At 36.9% G+C, this 15,704-nt stretch overlaps 1 protein-coding gene across 1 annotated transcript in view; it reads left to right on the forward strand.

Moving 5' to 3' along the window:
- MALRD1 (MAM and LDL receptor class A domain containing 1) overlaps positions 1-15,704 on the forward strand; it is a 638,500-nt gene that overhangs the window by 583,205 nt on the left and 39,591 nt on the right. The window lies entirely within an intron of this gene.

Below are 15,704 nucleotides of genomic sequence, written 5' to 3' on the forward strand. Positions count from 1 at the left end.
ATTATAAGCACTTTGACATATATTAAGTGAGTCAAGCCCTAAGGTATATAGGTGTTATTATGTTTATGTATTTTACAGATGAGGAAACTGAAGCACAAATTAAGTAATTATCTTTATCTTCTACATACTGGATGAGATTCTCAAATTTATTTTCTTTATCAATAAACTATTTTTTGAAATGCCTATTTCTATATTCATTACCTCCAACATATAATTTAATTTTAATTTTTTAACTCTTTTGTTTTAAATTTCCACATACTCTTCCTTATCTTATCCCTGTTCATACTTATTTCATTTTCTTCTCTCTCCACCACTTGTCTGCTTCATAGAAGCCATTTCTTCTTACAGTAGATCATTCTCTGGATCTTTAGGATAATGTTCCTTTCACCTTTTCCTAACATAATATTTAAGGTGGCATATTTATTTTTCCTTGTGGACTGAGGTCAGTAAACAGAGTATATCAGGCGCCCACGTCCCCACTCCCCTTCTGCCTGGGTGATATGAAGCCCGTCTCCAATCAAATGGGGAGTTTGGTGATGGGCACAAGCCAACCCATTTTCAGCTCTCCTTCATGATGCTAACTGGCCCTTGGATCTGCCGACTTGATGAATGTGTTGCTGACTTGATGCTGAATTGTTTAAGATACAACGCACAGCATAGCCTGAGCTATTGGAGGATTTTCTACCTAATTCCATAGTCACCTTCTGTGACTTGCTGTGAGGGCTTTATCTCACAGGACATAATGTGCCCCAAAATCAGTATCTTTGGGTCATGGTACTTTCTGGGGGTTCCCTCCACTGAAAAGACATAGAGAGATGAAAGCACACCTTGGCAGTAATAAAATGACTCCTTGTTCTCTGCTAGGCACAGACTAAGCTTACAATTAAAGTCTGCTTACACAAGATGTCGAAGCTTGGGTATGTTTGTTGTAATCTGCCTGAATTGTTATTTGAAGAAATTTCTCCCAGTCTCTGGCAACAGGTGGACTATCAATTTTAGTTTGGGATTTCTGAGTTTTCTTCTTTTAGGGGGTCATCAGAGATATCCATACAAGAAGTTATAAGCATTCAGCATAGTTTAATTCAAAACGTGGGTACTGAGTGACCACAAAGCGCCTCTTGTCCCAGGCTGCAGATAAAGCAGTGAACAAGACAGTCATTACTGCTGCCATCCTGGGCCTTGGAGGCTGGGAGGGAAAAGACGCTCTTAACTAGTTATTACATATTCGTGATGAGGGTATGAAAATGGAAGAAGAGGATACCAGGTGTATTTACCGAAGTCAGGTATCATTTCAAAATGCCCAAATTATTTTATAAGCTACCTTCACCTTTCTCTCTTTGAAAAAAACAGTTTTGTTTTTTCTTTGGTTTGCTTTGCTTTTGAGAGTTCACAGTAATTGTAATCATTTGAAAGCATCAAATATTTTCTCCCATAAGCTCCCAATCAAACAAAATAGCATGCTATGGAAATAGTGGCCTTAATTCTAGAAGGTTTTTCTACTTCCCTACGTTTTCCTAAAAAAGGAAACTAATTAGCTACAGTGATCATAGTTCTTTAAAGAACTGTTTTACAATTGGACTTTCTTGTTAAACTGTCTTTCCCCAGGTTCTTTTGTTTCCATGTGGGAGGAGGTGGTAGATAACATCAGTTATTCCAATGCCATCATTCCTAACACACTAACAATTTTTCTTTGGTAGAAAGGAAAACAAATGACAGATTGATATTAACAACAATGTAATCACAGAGAGCAAACCAAGGGAGACAGCCTCACTTTCTATTGTGAGAAGCAGTGCATATACCACTGTGGTACCATGGCTGGCACCACAATGGACAAAATAGGTGCTTCAGATAGAAAATTTGAGGTTTTGAAATAACTTTCCAACCTACAGATGGATTCAATGCAACACCCATTCCTTCATTATTTCCTTTAAAAGAAAATGTATCTTAAAAATGTAGCATCTGTTAATACAATCACAGACTACTTTAATATGAAAGAGTATAATTAGCACATACTGTTCTAAGTCCTAGGGAGAAAAAAATAATCACCAAAATATCAACAAAGAATAAAAGCCATATAAATCCACAAGGACGAGGCAGTGATGAATAGACAACAAAAGATAAGAGAAGTTGATAACATTTTAAAAGGGAAACATAGGTGAAGGATGACTTATCTGAGTGGAACAAGCTGAAGCCTAAGTGCCTGCAGAAGGGGCTTCCAATGAGGCATAAGTGCATTTACCCCATAGACACCCAACAGGGCCCAACAGTTGGAGAACTGAGTACCTCAATGGTAGAATGGAGCACTACGTTGGAAAATAACTTGTTGAAAGCCTGTAAGGAGTTGTTAGATATCCAAACCCCAGCTGTACCCACCCATTCAGGAGATGTATTCTCTGGAGAAATTGTGTCACTCTGGATGCAAGAAGAGTAGGTTCAGCAGAGAACAGCCATGAGCTGCTGCTTCAAGAATTGCCAGTTTGCATTTTTAATGATGAAAACCTTGTTTTTCTTTTCCTTTTCCTTCACAGCCCCCAAAACTCCAGCAGTTAATTTTATATCTTCCCCATGCCAAACTTCCACCACCACCACACAGTGAAAGACTGAAGTCTCTCTCAATTGAGAGGCTAAATGACACCAGAAAAAAGACGTACAAATTCTATAATAGGGCAGTGCCGAGAAAAGGAGGCTTGTTGCCTTAAAATGTAGCCCATTAGTCAACCAGTTCAGCCCATGCTAGAGACCCAGTGATGATCTTTTCAGGGCTTTACTCTTAACACCTAGAAAGCTAAGAATAACCAAATGTAGAGGAAAGATGCTAATATAAAAGACAGATAAAACTAAGAAATCAAAAGATTCAAGTAGAAAAATGGAATTCATATGAAACAGAAACAGTGTGGGGAATCTAAAGAAAAATGTTTAATTCCATTTAATGTGCTCAGAGAGTTAGGAAATATATTATACCCGGTGTCTATAAAAAATAAATAATTAGAGAAAAAAGAGCTTAAAGAAATTTAAAATATCTCTCAGAATTTTAAAACATTAATAAAAATGTTGGCAGATAAAGGCAGAGAATTCTCCTAAAAAATAGAATATAAAGACAAAGAAAATATGTGATAAAAATAAGAAAATTTAAGGATCAATTCAGAAGGTTAGTATCTAAAAAATAAGAGTTTCAGAAAGAAAGAACAGAGAAAATAAAGTAGGAAGAGAATTATAAAAGAAATAATGCAAAAACTTCCCCAGATTGATGAAGTGTCAGGTACAGTGAATGAAAAAAGAACCCTACAAAGACTCTCCATGGGGGAAGTTCAGAAAACCTGGGGATGACAACACTCTCCATGAATGTAACAGTTCACATACAAAGAATGAGGAATAATCCGAGAAACACTGGAGACTAGAAGAGAATGGAGGGATCCAGAAGACAATACACCTTCTGGCTTATTTATTAGGTAACATGATTTTCAAAACTGAGTTCCAAACTAAAAATTGAATATGAGTGTAGTATTTCAAACAAAAGATCTCATAAATGAACATCCCACATAGTCTATGCCCTTGCAGAATGAAGGAGGAAACCAAGGAAGAGGAGGAAATGGGATCCAGGACACCGGGGTGATGTTCAAGAGAAGTCCCAGAAAAGTCCCTGGAAAGCAGGTCTAGAGAGTAAGCAGTCCAGGTTGGCCCAAAGAATCAACCCAAAGGGGACTTTGGAAGTCTCCAAAAGAAATAGTGTATTAATAGTCTGTCTGATATTTTAATCTAGTGGAAAATTGTATTTAGAAGTTATTGGAGAGATTAAGGATCAGCCATAAAGCCTAGAAAACTTAGCAAATTAAAATAAATTGGATAATTAGCTCCAGGAAAAAAGCAAAAAAAAAAAAAGTAAACGGATGGTTAATTTTCATACACTATTGGCTCAGCAGTTAACAGCAATATTTATGTAGTAATAATATTATAAACCCTGAATATGGATTTAATTATATGGAGTGGTGGAGGGAGGGCTCTAAGAGGCAGTGAGTAAGGAGCTGCTGGTTTTATAACACAATGAAATTTTTAGCTATAACAATAAAATAGATAAATCAAAAACCACCACATATGTGTATCATTAATAAAAATAGAGGTTCACACTAGAAGAAACAGTTAAGGAGATTGAAAGTATTTGTCTTAGGAGCTTAAGACTTTTAGTGCAACTTGAGTTTTTGAACCATATGCATGCAATACTGTAATGAAAATATAAATATAACAAAATCCCCCTGATCCCACACACACACACACACACACACACACACACACACACACACATATACACACACTAACCCTAACCGTAACCCCAACTGTTTGAGGTCATATTTATGACCTCAAATGAGCACTCAGCACTGCTTGAACATGCTGTTATATGTTTCTAGATTGAGTGCTTTTTGAGTCAGAAATTACTCCAGTTTCACGCATTTTCCTCTCTTCCTCAAGCCCCCCACCCCAAAGTACCATCTCTGCCAATTAATTACCCTCAAATTTCTTTATAAGATTTGTTAGCAGAGAACTCCCAAGTCTTTCCATCAGCAAATGACCCATTCTTATCCATATCCTCTCTCAGAAAAGACCCTGTTCCCCATGGGCTCTGGAGCCCATTCCTTCTCCACACCCCAAGAATTTCATCACCCCCTCTCTCTCTATCAGACAGAAACCTCTCCATATCTACTGAATTATCAACAAACATGCTCTGTAGCTATACCCTTAAAAAAGAGAAGACAACACAACCCTCACTTGTTCCCACTTGCTATTCCAGCTCCCAATAAATCCATCTTATCCTCTTCAAAGTGTTGTCCACGCTCACTGTCTCCAACTTGGTCCTTTCATTGGCACTGCAACCTCTCTAATTCCACCATAAACGTAGTTACTGATATATTTGCTTATTGTCTTTCTCTACAACCCCCTCCCTCAATAAAATGTACACTTTGTGAGGGCAGGACTTTGGCTTTTATGCTGCTATCCCAACACTTTGGACATAGCACCTGGCCCTCAATAAATATCTTCAAACAAATGAATTAAGTATCAAATCTTTGTTTCAAAACAACACAATGATTTTTTTAAATTTATTTATTTATTTATTTAATTTATGGCTGTGTTGGGTCTTCGTTTCTGTGCGAGGGCTTTCTCTAGTTGCGGCAAGCGGGGGCCACTCTTCATCGCGGTGCGCGGGCCTCTCACTATCGCGGCCTCCCTTGTTGCGGAGCACAGGCTCCAGACGCGCAGGCTCAGTAGTTGTGGCCCACGGGCCCAGTCGCTCCGCGGCATGTGGGATCTTCCCAGACCAGGGCTCGAACACCGTGTCCCCTGCATTGGCAGGCAGATTCTCAACCACCGCGCCACCAGGGAAGCCCAACACAATGATTTTTTAAAAGATATTTTAGTGCATAATATATGGTACACAATACTGGACATACAGCGTGACAATTACTTGAATACTTTTTTAAAAAACATTTGATTTAATACAAATATGCAATGCAAATCAAATGAAAAGACGTATTTAATTATTTTGCACTAATCTGTGTTTATATTATGTATATATAAATATAACATCCCACTAAAATAGTTAAATATTTAGTAATGTAATCACAACCAATACATGCTACATGTCAGTTCTAATTGCTTAAAAATTCCATTTTTAGTGCATGTTTATTTCCTTGCAAATGTAGTAACGTGCTCAGAAATAATTTAAACTATATATATTTTTAAAATTTAACGGGAAATGCTTATTGCTCTGTGGATGGGGTGTCACAAAATCATCTAATATCGGGATTTATTGTAACAGAAACTGTTGAAACCTAAGGAGAGATGAGGCAACATCTCTTTGGTAAAGATCCATCAGCATCACCAGCTTGTTCTTGCCCTGACTTTTTCTTTTTTCCAATTTCTCCTGCTATGTACCTAGAGTATCCCAAGCCAGGTGGTTAACGACCTATTATCCTTAAAATTTATGAGATTTTCACAAGGTGAAATAGCCTCTAACAGAGTCATTTTTCTTCCGTTGCCAGCTGCACCACCCTATTCTTATTCAGAGGTTCCGCCCACAGAGGCGGTCATCCAGAGCTCCATCCTCACCAGGTGTTACACATGAAGGACCATCATTCTTCATTATGTCTAAGGGTGTGAAGTTTTAAGAGATCATCACATACTCTAACAACAAAGATATATAAACAATGGAAATATATGTGTTTGTGTAATAATTTTTTTCTGTATTGTATTTGGGGATTTTTGCATATCTTTGAGTGAGATCGATCTATGATTTTGTGGGTGTGCTATACTTGATTTATGTAGCAGAGATATGTAACTTTATGGAACAAATTAGTTAACCTTCCTTTTTCATATGTTTAGAAGGGAATTAGAAATTTTATAAATTTCTAATTACAAATCTTATAAAGAAATTTGAGGGTAAGTAATTGGCAGAGATAATTAGCTAGGAATTATCTGTTTATTAAACATTTGAGAGAATTCACCAGTAAATTGATCTAAACCAGGAAATATGTTAGGAGATTTTTCATTAATAACAGAATGGTTCTATTGTTATTATCCATTTTCTATGTTTAGAAGAGTTTATATAACATGAGGATTATTTATTCATTAACAACTTTAGAAAGTTCATCAGTATAGTGATTCAGAGATAGAAACTTTATTGAAAGGAACCTGTGGATAATTTAGAACAATAGGTTCTTCTACTATTTTTACTTCTCTCTCACAGGGTCCTCTGCTTCTTGTACAGATTGATTTGCCTTTTACCCATGAGTTAAAACTACATACCCAGTGAAAAGCAAGTGTTTAATAAATCTTACAGCACAATGTACTCTTATATTCAGATTGCTGGTAATTTATTTAGGATTTTGGCATCTATAAGTGACATTGCTCCCAGGTTTTCTTCTGTGTATAATATTTTTTGAGGTTCTGTTACCAGACAAGCATTAGATCTCTGAAGTAAATTGGGTAGCTTTTTATTCTCTGAAACGGCACATAAAGCATGAGAATTACCTTTTCTCGAAACTTGGAGAGGACAAAACAGCCAAATAGCCTGGTCTTGAAGCAGTTTTTAAGGCTTTTTCAATATCGTATGTGTTATTGAACTACTCTAGATTTCTACTGCTTACATTAATTGTATAATTTATAGTATCATTGCAAAATCATTCATTTCATTGAGGTTTTCAAGTTTCTGTTTATAGAGCTTAGTATATAAATATGTATGTATATACACATAATACATAAATAAATTTATTTTATATACATTATATATAATCTATATATATTTACACTTACAAATATATGTTAAATATACACACATGTATAATATATATGCTTGTGTGTGCATGTGTGCATTAAATTTGAATAGTAACAAGTGCAATGAAGAAAAATCATTAGGGTAAGCAGGTTGCTAGGAAGGGACGGGGAAGGGATGATGGCAGTGATGTATTTTAGATAAACTTGCTGATTAAGGCCTCTCTGAGAAGGTGTAATTTGAGTCAAGATCACAATTCCATGAAAGTTCAAGCTATTCCAAGATTTGGGCACACTACTTAACTGTCAGGAAAAGCAGAAAACATGAAGTCCCCGAGGCGAGAACAAGCTTAGTGTGTTTAGGGAAGAGCATTACCAGACAACATGTGGTCTAATAGATTATGATGCACCTAGAACAAGGCCTAGCATACAGAAGGTGTTCAATAATTACTCACTGAGCAAAGAGTGCAGGGTTTAGACTTTTTTCTCAGTTGACTGGAAAGTCATTAGAAGATTCTTTGTTTTGTACTGAGCAAGTAGAGGGCCTTGTTACTTCACCAAAAGGTCAAAGTGAGTCCAAAACACCCGTGGATTCTCACCCTGGGCTTTGTGAGTACTCTGGTTAGTGGACGTTCCTTCCAGAGGCTGACAATTCATTGTTTGTTCTTTCTAATTTTCAGCCTTACCATCTTGTGTGTTTTTGTATGTATTTCAAAGCACATATATTCAATGAAGGAGAGAAAACAAGAATAAAGCCTTGCTGGAATTAAGTCACAATCTATGTTTTAAAGGAAAATTCTTTCACACTTCATAGGATGACAGGAGAAAAAGTTCAGAAACCTATTTCTTGCTAGTTTACACTCCACAGCAAAACTTTAATGCCTTTATCTTCTTCATCTTAGAACAAGACTGGTTTCTATTGACTTGCAGCCATTTTCAGTTGCCCAGTTTGTGAATTATTTAGTTTCTTTTCTATTTCTTCTTTCTTTTTGCCCCCTTCCATCCAATTCCAGGGAAATAATGCTTCATAACAGTTGCGAAAAAAAGCAGAAGTGGGAAGCTCAAAACATCAATTTCGGGAGTTTTCTGGGGGTTTTTTAGTGTCACATCAGCTATCTGTATGAGCAAAAGGGAAAAAGAAGGACAATTTTTATCTGCTTTATTTCATCTCTGAAGTAGTTAAAGTTGTTTCTATTGTAATCATTTGAAATAACATGAATGTGCTTCCTTCCTACATTTGCAATTCTGTGCAACTTGACTACCAATCCAAGTGGAAATAGCAGTAAAAGACACACAGGAGCATGTGATTTGTATTTTCAAGTAATCATCCCCTAAGGACAAAATCTGATCATATATACGCTGCTTTTTTTGTTAGGAAATGGAATGTAGTAAGAATTTTACAAATATTCATATGGTGCAATGACAAGAACATAGGCAAAGCAGTTTTGAGAACCTGAATTCACCACTTACAAAACCATTGCTCTCTGAGCTTCCATTTCCTCTCTGTACACTGGGAACAATAACACTTAACCTCAAGGGGTGTTCTAAGGCAGTGGTTCTCAAAGTGTGGCCTCAGACCAGCAGAGTCAGTGTCACCTAAAAAATTGTTAGAAATGGAATTCTGGAGTCACCTCAGACTTACTGAATCAGAAACTCTGTGGATGGGCCAGCAATCTGTTTTAGCAAACATTCCAGGTGATTCTGTTACACACTAAAGTTGTAAATGACTGTTACCATGGTTAAACAAGATACCATTTGGACTATTTGGACTTTAATTAAAATGAAAGTGCTTTGATAACTGTAACACTTTATCCACTTAACTGCCATTATTGTGATGACTGTGAATATTTTCAGTAAATATCTATGAGCAGGATTGTGCTCATTGGAGCGTACAAGAGTATAACAGGTATAGTCTTTACCTTAGAAAAATTTATAGTCTAGAAAAATTTGTAAGGAAACCGACAATTAACAGTACTGTGTGTTAAGTGCTGTCATGGGAGTTTGCAGAGTGTCCCAGAACCAAAGATGGTCCATTTAAGTTAGGCAGGAGCATAAAGAAGGCTTCCAGGGGGACATGTTATTTGGTCTGTGTCCTTAAGGATAAACATGAGTTGGCTAGATTGATAAGAAGTGAAGCCATCTTCCAGCTAATGAGAATGGGTGTCCTAGAAAGTCCTAGGAGTGTGAAAGAGTATCTTAAGTGAAGGGGTTTCAAATAAGAGTAAAGGGTGTGTGAGCAAAGGGAGAATTGAGATCGAACCTGCTGTGCCATCAAGAGGCCCTATTGGAGTAGAGCCTCTGTATGAAACCACTTCATCTAGACAGGATTCTCACAGCTGTGTAAACGCAGTGAAGGCGTAGAATCAGGGAAGTTACATGATGTGACATCAGTCTGTAGGCAGGAAACCCAGTTACGGACCTGTTACAGCACTGGAGCCATGAGGGCCTTTGGCCATGTGGCCAAAGCAGGATGGGGCAGGAGGATGTATGTATGAGATGTCTAGCAGGTAAATTGATGAAATTTTGGTGATTGAGATGATGAAGTGGAGAATGGATATGGGGATTCAGAAACTTTTAAACTTATACATCTTTTTTTTTTTAAACATAAAATTCTTATCTCTTTCTGATGCTTGGAATGTCATATTTCAAAATAAGATTAAGATTCCCTTTAAAGGGTTTCATAATTGTTAGGAAAAATGCAATCCAGTGTGTTCTCCCCATTATCCTGAATCAGTAAAAAGTATTGGATCAGGTCAGCTAATTAAAATCCAATGTGTTCTCCCCATTATCCTGAATCAGTAAAAAGTATTGGATGAGGTCAGCTAATTAAAATCTAAAGTTAAATATTCAAATATCAACATGCTATGAAATAACTGACAAATAAAATTTGTCTTTTGTTACTTTACACTTATTTGAACAATTCAAGTAGTTTAAAAAGGACAGAGTAAACCCTCTGCTGGTTCCCACCAAATTAATCCATGAACACATTCTTAGAAAATGTGTGGCTCCTCATTTGTTTTTCCTGGCAATGAGACAGATGAACTGGGACCTGCACACAAATGACAGAAAGGGTGGGAGATCTTTTTGTTCCAGGTGTTAGTAATGAATGGGTGTTCCCAAGCACACCCAGAAATAAGTTGTTATTTTATTATAAATCCTCACTTATTACCTACTAGTAGCAGATGACCTGTTAGAAGTTAGGAAAGATTAGGGTGTTGGCTCTGGCTGAAAGAGTCTAATCACATTTTATTTCTCCCTTTCTCCTGTTTGTGTTAAGAAAACAGGCCCTTATGCATGGATAGAGTGGGAAGTTTATCTTTCTCTTTCAAGAGGGCTCTATCTAATACTTCTATATGTTATAAAATATGCTGCAGCTAATTAGTCAAGGAGGAAATTAGTCCAAGCAAATTAATCACTGGTACTCAATGTGGAATTTCAGTGCTTGCTTTGTGACTCAGAGATTATTTAGTGGCTTCTCCTGCTTTCTTGTTTTCTGTTAAAATGAATTCATCCATGACAACAAGGATGGCCCATTAGGGGCTACCTCAGTTGTCCCACTCCCCTTCTGCTGGCACAGGCTCAGCCTAAGGATCAGAAAGTACTCGGTCTGAGCTGATGCTTTCATGCAAAGTTGGGACGGCACTGCTTTCTCCCCCTTGGAGTACTTCCGACGGGTAGAAACCACAGAGGATGGGGCGGGGCGGGGTGGGGGGAAGAAATGTTCATCACAAGCAGCGAGCATCCTAAACACCTGCTTTTCCTTCCCCTCCCTGTATAACTGGCTCAAGAACCTCCAGGCATATTCAGATGTAAAAATGCTTTTTAAATGGCATAATTAATAAGTCATGAAAACAGAAGCTGTGGCAATGTCTTTTCACTGCTCCCTAAGTCTTACTGATGCTCAGGCAGGGATGGAGACAGGGCAGTTGTCAAAGGTCAGCTCCCTGGAGGGCCAGTATGTTAGGGCAGGGAATGGTCAGGACCATGATTTACACCAGAAAGCAAAAGGCTGGGTATCAAAGAGCCTGACACAGATAACACTTTACAGTTAACAATGTACTTTCACATGCATTGTTTTATTTAATTCTCCTACACATCTTGTTAGGTAAGTTGTAATTCTTACTGTTTATAAATAGGAAACTGAAGTGATTTGACTCTCCTAAAGCCACATAGCTAGAAAGTGGCGGAGTCTAGCCTGAAATCCAGGTGCCCTGACTCTCATTACTTACTCTTTTCCCAGCTCTACATCTGCCTCCCCTACACCTAGATGTTTCCAAGGTAAAGCTTAATGTGATAAATGGGAGTTTTCAGACCATGAGGCTCAGGAATATCCCCACTGTTTCTCTCCTAACAGACAAAAATTGCGAAGTTGACTGCTATTATAAACAACTATATTCCAACTTTAGGAAGACCATGGGAAGCAAAACCGTGTAGTGAACAGAGCATAACACGAGAGCCAGAGATGTAGTTTAAAGTCTAGTTCAGAGTGTACCTCTGGTGACTTACTGCTCAACCACTCTGGGCCTTTATTTCCTCAACTATGAAATGGGGAAATAACTCGTATCTTGTAACATTAGTGTTTCACAAGTAATACATTAAAGCATTTAGAATATTGTTTAGCACACAGCAGGTGTTCAATTCAATCTCTATGGGGCTTAGTATATTGTAGTTTTCTGAAGCATGAATGTCATTGTAGGATGATATTGGTTTCTATAAACAAAAATGATATTCATGATTTTAATAATCATAACGTGTTGCTGTAAACATGCCTAATAAAAAGAAAAACAAGTCTACTGCTCTAATGCTAAATGATAAATCTAATCTGGACTATATTCAAAATGCATGCTCCTTATGAAGGGATTTTCCTTCTACAGACATAAAAAAACTATAAAATTAGAGTAAGTATGGCTTAAAAAATATACTGCAGTAAAGAATTGGGAAATCCAGAGGTTAGTTTAGCATCCCATTAATAATCTGAACATAATTCAAACATATCTCTCGAGATCCCATCAGTCATAGATGATTTCTGTATACTTAGATGACCATTTTTCTCTGAAACATTGTTATATAATACATACATAAATTTATAATGCTTTGGAATAAATATAACTTAATATATCACCTGTTCCGTTCATGTCTAGTTGAGACTACACATTTTTTCACTTTCTGGCTCTGGAAAAATAGATTCTTGAAGCTATTTTTTTCATCTTCTTCTTTAGCACTTTTCTTTACCTTTCTTATACTTCATATATTTTATTTTCTGCTTTGTCTCTTACTTATTTTTAAATGTGTTTTTTATCTCCCAAGTTTATGCTCCTACAAATTCTCAAGCATGTCTTGCCCATCCTTTTTATATCTAGCAGACTACCTTGTACATAGTAGACATTCAATAAATATTTTTTGAATAAAGGATTATTGATTTAATGAGGAGAACTTCAGGGATCAAAATGAAAGAGTAGGAAAACTGGTTTTGTGTGTGTGCTCGTAATAGAAGACCAAACTCAAACTGGCTCAGACAATTAAAGAATTTATTGACTCATGTATCTAAAAAGTCTAAACCCAGAGCAGGCTTGAAACAGGAATGGATTGAAAAGTTTTCAATGCCATTAAGTTTGTTCCTCCATTTCTCCATGATTTCCTAGGCTCTGTCTTCCTGTTTGTTTTATCCTCAGGCTTGCTTTTGTAACAAAATGGTAGCTTCACAGGGCTATACTCTTCCTTTTTCACATCAGAGTTGGGCAGAGGATATTTCTTACCACAAATATCCATCAATATGTACCCACTGGTGACAAAATTCTTACTGGACAAACTTACGTCCATGTCTCTCTATGAACCAATCACTGTTGATTAGGAATGCATTGGACAGGGTCCTGAGGCAAAAGGCTACACCAAGAAAAATGAGATTAACTCTAGAGGTCAGGTTGTGGTTCCATCCCAACCAAACCATAGAAATGCTTATGATTTGGTGGAGGGAAGGGAAGGAGCGTGGGTGGTTAAATGAATCTGGGGGATAATTAAGTGGTAGTGTGAACTTCCATCATTCTAAAAATAAGGCTGAAATTCTCCAGTGTTAGACTTACACTCATCAGGTATATGAAATAAGTGATAAAACACACAGCCTCAGATTAGCTCAGAATAAATCAAATTTTCCTTAAAAGCTTTCTCTTATGGGTGCTTTCTGAATAAAAACAAGTCATTTTCTTCCCTTTTGTCAAGCTATCAGTTAATTTTTTTTTCATTAAACCGTTCTTATGACTCATTATGAAAAAGACCTGCAAAATAATTTCATCACATCTAACATTTCTTTTTTCCTGACATTAAAACAAAACGAACATGCATTCTAATTTAGACTGAGGTATCCTAGTCTTTAGCACAAATATTATAAAATGTTTATCGTCCTTATGGATCCTTTTGGATTACACAAGAGGTGGAATCACCATTGCATTTGATCTTGTTTACTCATAAAATAGCTAAAACATTACCTAAAAAGCGCTATCTAGTCCTTAATTGTCAAGCAAATAAGGTGAATCTCATTGCCCCATTCTTTTAGGGACCTCATTCTTGGCACCAATTATGCAGCACTCCCCACACCCACCGGACTCTAACAGCCACCCAGCTTTCCCACTGCTGTGGCTGGAATGGCCACTGAGACTGGTCTGCTCTGGTTGGCTGGCGTCCACTTAGCCAAAGCACACCCAGTTCTTCCCAATATCTCATCCACTTACCCTATCTGATTTCTCCCCACAAGAGCCTTCGCCCTTCACCCCCAACAACTATAATATTACCCAACACGCTACTACTAAAAACAACAATCTTTGCGTTATCTCTTCAGGAAAAGTCAGTCTCTTATTTTTCCTTTGGTATGCTAATATTGCTGATTTGCTAAGGAGAAATAAATAGTTGAGTGAAATGTCTACGCTTCCCTACCCAGATTGCCTGTGAAAAGTAATAGAGAAGATGACTAGCCTTTTCTTTTTAAAACGTCTCCGTGATCTTTAATACAGATCTGTGGTCACCTTGGAGGAGATGAGTCCACCAAACTGTAGAGCAGACAGGATGCTCAATTTTCACTTCTAGCTTGCAGTCCTCAGGGAGATGGGACCAGAGAAACTCCTTTCACTGCCATTGGTCAAAGCGAAAGGAACTTCAGTGTGCCAATTCTAGCATACCATCACTGCAGGTCTCCGTGTTCCAAGACAAGCACTGAGGACCCACCCCATTCAGGAAGATTTTAAGGGAGTCCAGGCAAAATGTGAAGGACTTACGTGCAGATTCACATTGCCAACCTGAGAACTGATAAGGAATACATATTAAGGTTTATGAGAATAAAAAACAAATACTCCAATCTTAAACATTCTAATTTATTTTAATTTGAATGTCAGAGACATCAAAAACAATCAAATTATCTTAAATTTCTACTTTTTAAAGAGTATTTACGAAGGAAAGAAGGCATTCTTATGGGCCTCCTTGAACCACTAAGCTTTTTATATTTAGACAAGCTATTGCTTTTTTGAAGAAATTGCTATTGGTCATTCAGATTTTCAAATTCAAAAGAGAGACTGAGAAAAAAAAATTAACTGTGTGCTGAAGAAGCATTGCTTCTAACACACCACTTCTAAGCACACACATTCAAAAGCTAGTTTTTAATCCTATTTTATAGCCTGTACCATGAATTTGGCAGGAAATTCAACCAAACCCTTCTTAATTTGTATCCTGTTATTTTTGGTAAACAAGAATGTATACATAAGCTTTCACACTAATATGCAAACACATTCTGCCAGAGAAATTCTGACACATTCACTGCTTAGAAATAAACCTCGTCTCCCTTTGAGGCACAAGCTAGTCTCCAATTCTGAACTTTCTGAAGGCCATCCATATCAGAGGAGATGTCCCTAGTGTTACAAGTTTCATCACGTATGTCCCTAAATATAGCAGAGGTAGTGAAATCCTCTAGGACTGATGGTATATCCAATTTGACCCATAACCTGATTCCAAATCTATGAACTTGAAGGATCATCCCCTTGTAATGAGAAATAAAAATACTGATTTATATTTATGTTAATCTATAATTTGAATATTCTCTATTGGTATCTGAAAGAACTGAAATCCATTCACTGTTGAAAAATGTGCTAGCTTTTGAGTTTGAGTCAAATGAAAAAGTAAAGTAATATTTGACACTGGTGAAAAGTGAAGTCAATTCTTGAAAACAAGAAATTAGCCTTGTTCTCACCTTATAGATAAAGAAATCAAGTCCCCACCTTACAGATAAAGTTAAGAAGGGAATAAATATTTTAAAAAAATCATCTTACACAATAATGTAAGAATACAATTTAATTATCTTTTTGCTTTGGTTTAACATTTTTGGTTTCGTATCAAAGTTACCCACATTCCTGGTATCTCACTGTTTATTGACATTCATCATTTTATTCCATGACAATACTGCT

The sequence above is a fragment of the Balaenoptera borealis genome (assembly GCF_965194805.1).
Source record: "Balaenoptera borealis genome assembly, chromosome: 3".
Lineage (NCBI taxonomy): Eukaryota > Metazoa > Chordata > Mammalia > Artiodactyla > Balaenopteridae > Balaenoptera > Balaenoptera borealis.